Source organism: Paralichthys olivaceus, chromosome 13, assembly GCF_024713975.1.
Source record: "Paralichthys olivaceus isolate ysfri-2021 chromosome 13, ASM2471397v2, whole genome shotgun sequence".
Classification (NCBI taxonomy): Eukaryota; Metazoa; Chordata; class Actinopteri; order Pleuronectiformes; family Paralichthyidae; genus Paralichthys; species Paralichthys olivaceus.
This window is the reverse complement of record NC_091105.1, coordinates 12,208,517-12,218,891: the sequence shown is the minus strand read 5'-3', so window position 1 is coordinate 12,218,891 and position 10,375 is coordinate 12,208,517.

The following is a 10,375-nucleotide window of genomic DNA, read 5'->3' as shown; positions in this document are numbered from 1 at the left end:
TTTGCAGGTGAAAAAACCCCAGATGACAGTAAATCAGAGCAGGATTCTTCAAATTCACCTTATATTTTCATTATAATACAGAGTTGCAGCATTCGTACAGGACTCACGGTTGAGTTAGGAAGCTGAAGGATGAAGGTGTAGTATTTCTGAAGACTAATGGTGGTGGCCACTTGGTGAGGTTATAATACTCTTTATTGATGACACACAACTAACTTCCTGTATCATCCTACTCTCCCTGATGCATCCAGTTCTGAGAATAAATACTTCTTAAGACACCACCCATCTCCAGAACACACTTCGTTCCCTCACCCTGCAGGATTTACCTCAAAGGCAGTGTAAAAGATAACGTTCCCCTTCCTATTATACAATAACCAAGAAATTGTTAACTTTTCATCTCCTCTCATTGTGGAGCTTAAAGAACAAAAAGCTCATCTTTTAATAAAAAAATCACCAGTGAGAAAAACACTTGTGACCTGAAAAGCGATGTGAAAGGTTAACACGTCCACGGAGCAGAGAGTGCAACGGAGAACACAGCCCCGGCCTCACAGAGAGCATATTGTAAAAGAGAATCTTTACATATTCATACAGTCTCTTTTAAACCATGTTATTCATCTGTGGAAGGTGTTTGAAGTTGATTTTAATAAGGCAGCAAGATGAGGCAACAGCAGCAGCAGAAGTGTGTGAAACTCAGCTCAGGCTCGACATGCATGCAGCCGGCAGCTGCCAAGCCATAGCCAGAGTCGGGCCTTAATCTATAATTTAACATGGATTGAGTTTATTCTCCTCAGGGTCGATGATCAGGGGAGAGGCGGATGCTGAGAGGAGGGAAAGCCTTCCAACCTCATTTTTGATATAGGGCCCGATTCTGCCATCGTCTTTTGATCTCCCTCCCTTCCTCCCTTTCTCTCCTCTGCTGTTTTTCTGTTTTATCCCTCACACACCAACACAATGACTCTCACTTCTCTTCAGCTGACATACTGTAATGTGTGGACACACTGACAAACAGATGCAGAAACACTGAGCGAAAAAAAAAAGATAAAACAAACAGCCCAGGGGAGACGTGTGTAATGTTTAATAACTTCTAAGATATTCATACACCTAGTTTGTATCCTGAGTCATTTCTTATGAGACGGAGGCTGAGAATAGAAACCAAACAACCTGCGATAACCTCTGAGAATGAGTGATGCTGAATGTATTAAACACTGTGCGCGTACACATAATTACAGTAATGAGATCATACTTTACAGCCGCTTTGTAAATCTGGAGGAAATGTCCTACATCCAATTTTAGAAGCCAGATCGTAGCGAGCGAAGCCATGCAAATGTAATGGTGTGAAGTAGACTATAAATATTAATAAACACTCTCAATACTAATGGTAATACACCAGGAATAGCTTTGTTTGCCTCGTGATTACTTATTTTATTATGTATATATATTTTTTATGATACGACACTGAAACTCTATTATGAGTTTAAAAACAATAGATAGCACTGCACGGCCCTGCTCATATTAATAATGCAAGCAAAGTTAACAGCAGGGATAATGTATGTCTATCAGCAATCATTTTGCAGTTTACTATTACCTCTGCCCAAGAGGTTAGGTTTTCACCCCTGTCGGTTTGTTTGTTGGTTGGTTGGTTTGTTTGTTTTTGGAGGGGTTACGAGGAATCTTGGTGGAAGGATACGGTATGACACAGGAAAGAACCCATTAAAGTTTGGTGTGGATCTGGATCAGAGGGCAGATGCAAGATTTTTTTACTTTCTTTAATATTTTGAGACATTTTCACTGATGACTCAGGGAATAATAAATTGATCTTAATGAAAGAAATCAGGCAGATGTGGGAACTGATATTTATGAGTGTGTGAAGTTTGGTGCAGCTTCAAGGGGACTGGCGGGCCTCACAGATAGGATCACTTAGAAACAGTTTGAGTGCTTTCAATCATCCATGCAGTATCTATACCACTTATACTTTAAGGGTCCTTTTTAGGGGCTGTAACCAATCCCGGCTGACATTAGGCAGGAGGTGGGGTACACCCTTGACAGATTGCCAGTGTATTTCAAGGCCAACATAAAGAGAAAAACAACCATTCATTCTCACATTCACACCATGGTCTGTGGGAGGAAGCTATGAGGCAACAGTGCTAACCACTGGAGACTTGTCAAACTGTAGTTGCTCAAATTTGTATTTCCCCCCAAAGTACTATAAGGATATGGCCATGAGTTTTGTTACAAAGTTCATTTTTGATTATTTTTGCCAATATTTTATAAAACTCTCATCTACACATCCATTTAGAGACTTTTTTGAAGCTCATCATTGCACATTTTATTTGAGCCTTTGATAAATGTGAAAATTATATGTATAAATCCTAATTCACAATATGTTTTGTTCATGTCAGCTGCTTCCAGACTCCAGCGGTTGCACAGATGATTTCCCATCAGCCCGCTGAGAATACCCACTACAGAGCAAATTGTCAGTATTTTGCAATAAAACATTTACATTAGAAGACGAAGATGTGCAGCTTGTACAGTTTGAAATGAGCCAGAACCTACAGCAGGTTTTCATCATAGCTCTTTAGCGACAGGGGAATCGACCGCTGTACTCTCACTGGGACCCAGATGTGTGTTTTGCGAAGACGAGACTCAGCAGAAAATGGAGAAAAGAAGTGAAGGACACGGTGTCACCATGAAGTATGAGTGAGTTTTAACCTCATGATTTACTGTGGACATGAGAGAACCTGTTCTTCATCTCTGTGTGCAGAGATAGAGCCACGGCCATCTTAAAAAAAGAAAGCAGCCTTTGAACATTTATAGCTTGTCATAATTTCGCTCTTTCTCTGACTTAACATCTCTAGATAGGTTGTCCAGAGGAGACGCTCATGGCGGATTAAGCTGACAGATAAATCAACATGTGTTGAACTGTTTGACCTCTGACCCTGCCGCTGAATCAGCAAACAGCACCTAAGTTGATGAAGGTTATAAGGGAAGAAATATACTCGTTTGTCTGTCCCACACTGTCCACAGCTCAACGTGAATCCCATGTGTTGGAACAGGCTTTTTGCTTTTTCCCCAACTGCCGAGGGCTGTTTTTCAAAATAAAGCATTCATGCGGCCTCTGAGTGCAGAGAAACTCGCCTCGTTTGAAGGTGCTCTCTCTCTCTCTCGGCGGTCACATGATGGAGAGCCACAGACTCAGAGGCGATCGGTGCGTGTTTTCTCTTTTGCCATCAACTGCACTGCCTTGTCTGGCTGTCTGTCATAATCAAAGCATCCTCAGTGTTATGACATGGAGATGAATAATTGATTCATGCAGGCGGCTCACTGGTTATGTAATAAACTCAGTGAAGCATCAGACAAGAGGTCTGGTCTGACACTGTACTGAAAACTGAGACAGAAATTTTACAAATGCTCTCTCGTATTTGTTTTGTGTGCACTTAAATGAACACCTGATGTGGGTATAATACACGCACAATCAATCTGAAGACGTTGAAGACAGACCGACGCAGTTTTACTTTTGTTAGTGAGACAACATTAGAGAGCACCACAGAATATTTATCTTGAAGGACATACACATTCAGAGCCCAGAATGAAAGTGATTTAAACCCTACAATTTCCAAGTATGATATGCTTCCAAGGAAGATTTACCTGTTTCATAAAAGTGTTCTTTTTATACACATTTACAGAAAACAAAAGTGAGGTATCAGGAACACTACAACTATAACACTCACATGATCAGTTGATTAATGAATCAGATAGGAGAAAATATATTTGAAATGCCAAATTATTATTATTATTTTGAGCCTGAAACGTTGCCTATAATGTTTGTGCGAGCATCAACTAGTGTTTGACATTTCTAATCTTCTGGTTTTCATCACTTCCGTCCAGCAACACGTGTTTATCAAGTGTGGATGTGGGTACTTTTTGTAAACTCACTACATTTTAAAGACATTACCTTTTGCTGTGAAAAAACTTTTTGATTCTGTAAAGATGAATAAAATCAAAGATCAGCTTCTGGATATAAACAATATATTGAGTGTTAACACATTTGATGCTGCCATATAGTCTGGATAAACAGAAAATGTATAAACACAATATTTTTTGTCAGCAATGTTGCTGCTCAACATTTTGTTTAGTTTTGCCTCCCTCAAGTGGTGAATGAGAGCACTGACATTTACTACAGGAGCAGGTGAAGAGTCATTTCTATCAAAATACATGGAGATATCAAATTGAATTGAAAATGGAAAACTAATAAATAAAACCAAGAAACTGTGTGTGTCCAGCAACACAAAGTTAAAAAGTTGACAACAGATAATTTAATTAGATGGAAAAGGAGAGAGAGGGAGAGAGAGGGAGAGAGAGAGAGAGAGAGAGGGAGAGAGAGAGGGAGAGAGAGAGGGTGGAGCGTGTGCTCTTGACCAATACCATGGATTTGATCATAGATTTCTGAGGCTAGAAAAAAGCGAGGGGAGGTACTGAGGGTCTCCCCCTGGTCCTGCTGACAGCTGGGACCGCCCCTCCATGATGACAGGCCAGTGCTGGATTCCTTCAATGAAAAGCCCTTTGATTGTTGGCAGGAACTCCTCTGGTTTGGCTGAATGGCTGTCAGCTCTGTCAGGGTGATGGACGGGCGGGTGTTTCACCCCTCATAGAAACAAGCCCCCTCCAGCCAGACTCTAACTCTCAGAGAGCAGGACCCCTGCCAGTCAACTTCTAACCCCTTCTCGAACAGATGGAAACAAGCACAACTGAGTCGGAGGAGTGTAAAAGTGATGCAAAGTCCGGCAGTAATTACCAGCAACAGGAGCAAAGAGAGGATCATACGAGTTATATCAAGGACAGAGACGTTTTCTTGGATTATTTCCAGTTTTTAAACTCGCATATGAAATGCATATATATGTCACTGTATTTCTGGAAGAGTATCATCATTACATCATACCAAACTAGAATGGCACTCAGAAGATCACATACTTCCACAAAGGGCCAATAGTTCCCTTAGATTCAATCAGGTTGCACACACTAAAAGATATCAGTCCCCTAAATATGCCTGATTCTTTTCATCAACATCCATGAATTGTTCCCTGGGAAATCAGAAGAAAATGTCCAAAAATCCTGAGCTCTATCTTGCAATATTGAGGAAAGTGGTTTAAAAAGTCCTGGACCTGCTCCCTGATCCAGATCTGGAAAATTTTATTCAACAACATCTTTCCACCAAATTTCGTGTGAATCTGTCCAGTAGTTTTTGTATAATCTTGCTCACAACCAACCAACCAACAATGCAATGGACAGGGTCACACCAGAAATGTATTTGGAATTAATTTATAAACACTGCAAAGAACAACTTCATTATTCGTCGTGTGTAAGAACCTTGTTTTACTGAAAACTGAAAGTTTTTATCCAAGGGATGAGAAACAGTTTTTTCTCACAGATTTCAGTCTGACTCTGGCGTCACTTCACTCTTAAAGCTCCTCTGCAACCGCATTGTTTAGCTTGACCTGCAGCCCCTTAATGCACCATTATCAGTATGTGTTCCATGACCAGACACACAAGTGCCAAAGCAAAGCAACTCAGCTTCTCCCAGGCCTCTCGCATCACTGTTGCCTTTGAGAAGACATTAAACACTGCAAACGTGTACACCGAGCTCAAACCCCAACCTCAGTCGGAGGACAGTATTTCTCTTTCCTCTCCAAAATCACACAGACACACACTCAGAATACATCAATTCAACTGTAATTGTTTACACTGACTCCAACTTGAGCCCTGAGCTGCGCACCATGAATCACTGCTCACCACCGATGAAGCGGGCCTCCACACCGAGGTGGTCCTTTCCATGAGTGAGGCAGCGCCGGGTTTGTGTGGGCATGCAGCCAGCTCCAACCTTCCAACATGTGAACTCAAACAGGAAATCTCTGTCCACATGAGCCTCAGTCACCTGTCATCTTCCCTCCTCTTTGACCAAATGTTACTCTCCAATATATTGGCTTTTCATAATGTGCTATTATAGTTTATAGCCTGCAATATATTTTGTAAATGGACTAATCTCTACATGTATTTTGTTGGTTTGGCTAATATATATCTCAAAAACCTTTGGATGGAACTTTTGTATGGATGCTCATGGTCTGGCCTGGCCGTTTTGCGGCATTTGGGATTTTTCTGAAGATTTATATTTTGGCAATTTGCCTTTGTTTGATGGTTAAAAGTGCAGCGACAGACAGGGGACAAATACAGAATAGATACAGGCATTAACAGAATACATCAAATACAGAATAGAATAAAAAGAACTATATAAGGACAATAAATACAGAAGTTAGATACTGAAATATTTAGAGGCGCAAATGTAATAGAGAATGTAAATAAGTTATTTTCTCAGATAAAAAACTTACCTTTATCTAATTTGTGGTTAAAAGAAAACATCTTTTTCTCCTTCACAGCAGACAGGTTTGTCATAGGAGGAAAATTACAGGTTTAATTAATGATTGAAAAAGTTTAACCTTTCAAATTAGAAGTGAAACTTGTACAAGATCTCCAGCCACGTGTCTCTTCTCAGATAACCAGGGTGATTAAAAATCCTCACAGACATCAACAATAACATTTGTGTCACCTTTTCTTTTCCCAGAATTACAGGTCAAACTGTCAGCTGTGAAAAAACATCTATTGATTGAACAGTCTCAGCTGGCTTCTCTCTGCAGTATATGTCAAGTCTGAAAAACCTGAAATGTCCTGAGTTTTCCACATGACTTCATGAATACAGAGCTTCCAATGAGTTTACTTCTGACTTGCACAATTCACACTTCAAATCTGACTCAACAGACAACTGATGTCTCAATGGTTTGACGATTATCTGAGGCCACTGTTTCATACGAGAATTTAGGGTTCAGCCTCAGCTTGTCCACAATGTGTCTTTTCTCTTGCTCTATCTTTGCTGGCAGCTGTGGCACTTTATTCATCTCTCTGAGTCAAGAAGACCATGAAGCCGCACTGTCAGGGTCCCAGTGTAACACAAGACTTCATCCTTGAGCGCTTTAGAAAGTATACAAATGACTGGCTGTTTATTTTACCTTTAAGTTCCTTCTTGCAAGCAATTTATGTTTCACATCTGTCAGGAGTGTTTTTCCGGTGCAGAAGACTTGAAATAAGAAGCGATCAATATGAAAATGTAAAGACATTCTAAAGATGCATTCATTTAAATATTATTTTCTTAAAAATGGCTCAGCAGTGTATATGTGATAATGCAGAAATATTAATTTGAGGATAATGAAGGGAAAATAGCAGGAGTGAGAAATGGAAAATCCTAAGAAGCAGAGATATTTTAAAATACTCTTAAAATGCAGCCACGTATTTCATTAGTGAAACACAAGTCAGAGAGGTCCTTTCTCTCGCTTGCACATAAATCTGTTCAGGCTCTTCCTCGTCATGAACATTGACTCAGCTCCCCCCCTGGAGATGGGGGAGGTGGGAGGGAATCTGGAGGTCTGAGAAACTCAAGACCTCATGGCAACAAACCACTCAGCCATCACAAGCACTTAAGGTCTTTAAAGAACGCTGCAGCGATGTTTACTATGGGCTCCGTGTGAACAAAAAGCCAGAGCCCCGGTGTCTCAGCGCTAACAAGGCCCTTCTGAAAGCAGGGGAGGAAATATAAGCCGGCCTGTGCTAGCCACTTCATTTCCTGGCTGGTAAGAGCCTGTTTCCTGTGCATTGGCCGAAACATGGCATTTCACCGGAGGGACTTTGCCACTTGTTCCCCCCCGTGAGTCCCCCGACCCCCCACCCATCTCCTCCATCTCAATTTTTGACTCTCGGCTGCAAACAATTTATTTTCAAGACACAGTGAGTAACGGTTTCCAGATTCGCTCCTGATGGGATTCAAATTGAAAATGACGTTTTGGAGGGAGGACAATGTAAATCAGTTTCATGTTTTGTCAGGTCCAGGCAGCGGTTCAGAACGAGGGAGCGGTTGTGGTTTTTCAGCACTCGATTACCAGTGTGTAGAAGGCATGCTATATGGAAAGAAATTTTCACACCCAACAGCTATTTCATGGCGAGTATAAAGCTGTCTGTTCAAGGAAGAGCTGTCTTGGCTACACACATTGGTGGCTTTGATTCAAAGGACCACAAACATGTGTGTTTCAAAATTGTTAAAGGAAAATTGCGAAATTCTGGGAAGTATAGTTCTTACTGAAAGTGAAGATGTCACCCTCATATACCACATGTGAACCCACAGCCTGCAGCCAGTGGAGGTTGGTGTTTGGTCAAAAATAACAAACCAACTTGTGCGATATGTCGAGTTGTCCGACCAAGTTAATGTTAATGTAAATGTTATTTCAAATGGCAAAAGATGAGGTAAAGTGGGATGAGACAGGACTTAACGTAAACATACTATGATTCGTATACTGTATACAAGGATAACTCTTTGTTGGACAACTACTTGACCTATGTTATATATGTTGTTGACTTGTGTGTCTACATCATCCAAATTATGTTCAAACCCAGAGAAATCCCAAATTTAATTCAAAGTAACAGGACGCTTCATTTTGGACACCTTTTAATTGCTTCATATCTTCTTCACCTTTGGGCAAACGATGTAGAACAAATAGAAAAACACACTACTAGACAGTCAGCAGTTTTTTTCCCTCCATTGTTTGTATTGGTCCCTCATAATTAATTCATCACGATTTGATGTACAACATGAATAAAACTTGATTATCTTACCTCATCCATGAACATGATTTGTCAGATACTTTTAGATAATGTTATGTTATACTCTTTTTGATTGAGAGACACCTGTCAACTGAACTTATATGGTATTTTCATATTGTATGTTTAAATAAACTAAATAAAGAGAGCTTAAGTGAGAGTTTAAGCTCAAACCCCACCAACTGTATCTGATCCAAAGAACTGACCATTCCTTTGTTGTGTTATAATGAATAATGAATTTGTCCCCTGTTGCTTGAACCTAAAAAGAAAAGCACATATTGCACATACGAGTAGCTGTGGCTCAGGAGGTAGAGCGGGTTTTCCATTAACTAGAATGTTGCTGGTTCGATCCTACAGCTCGAGTATTCTGTGCTTATATAGAAAAAGAGCACCATATAGTACTGCTGTAAGAATGTGTGTGAATTGGTGGAAAGCTATATAAAACATTCCGTTTGCATATAGTTCTTATCATCAGAAGTTCCAACGGAGCCGTGTGGCGGCAGGTTCCACTTTCAACATCACAGGGTCAAGCACAGTCAGACACTTGTCATCACAGTCTTCCAGCTATGAACCTTTTTCGAATTTTATTTTCAACTGTACCTGATCAAAAACCTAATTCAATTTCTCAAACCTGACTCAAGTGTCTTAAAACAAAGCTAGACATTTCACAGCTTGGAGTGGAGTATCAGTTGCAGTGACCTGTCTTCATCAATTATCCAGATTTCACCGCAATGTGTTGTGGGCCTTTGTTCGAAGCTTGCAGGGTAATTACTGGCAGGACTTGCTTAAAGCTGTTATTTTCCAGATGGCAGGCAGACAGGCAGGACTGAGGAGCTGCTTAGTCCCCCCATGTGCTCTCACTGGAGCCCATACAGTGAGCACTTAGCCCTCAGATGGCATGGACCTGCAATTGGTTTGGCTGAGCTGAAATGGGTCATGGTCAAAGTGAATTTGGCTTAGGAAGAAAAGCTCCAGATTCCCGGGACCAGGAAGCGAACGCTCTGTATTCAAGGAAAATAAAGCTTGTGTCCAGACCCGTGTGGATCAGACACAGGCTCCGTCTGCACATGGACCAGTTTCCTGCAGCGAGATGGGGGTGTTGGGTGGGAGTAATGGAGGTTTAAGGGGTTGAGTCCTGATTGGATGTGGAGCAGATTTGAAGTTCAAAGTGTACAGCTGTGAGAGAGGAGCAAAAGGTCAACAGACTGGATTCGGTGGTTTGCGGAGTTGTGCCCGATGAGAGTAGACAGTCGGCAGCTGCACAGTGACAGGGAGATTTACCAAGGCAAAGGTCTTCTCAACACTCAAGGTTGAGATACTGCTCAGCTGTCCGCGTGCTGAAAAGTCTGCTAAAGTCTACTTGGTTATTGTTTATAACCCTCACGTGTATATGATAAATACATTCAGGATATATCACATGCATGTCAATCTCAACCCAGAACTGGATGTGAGGGAGGTGTCAGTCTTCTCATCGTCTCTGGATAAGAAAACGAATTTCTCAAAGTGCTGAACTTTTCTATTAGAACATCTCCATTGATGACTTCACCCCTCCCAGCAGGTTGAGCCAAGTCAAGAGAGAGTTGGGTTGTTTGGGTTCATCGGATGGTGATGGGCAGCTGTGAAAGGGAACACTTAACACAGAGAGAAACCGAGATGGAAGGGGATGTGTGACAAAGAAAGCAAA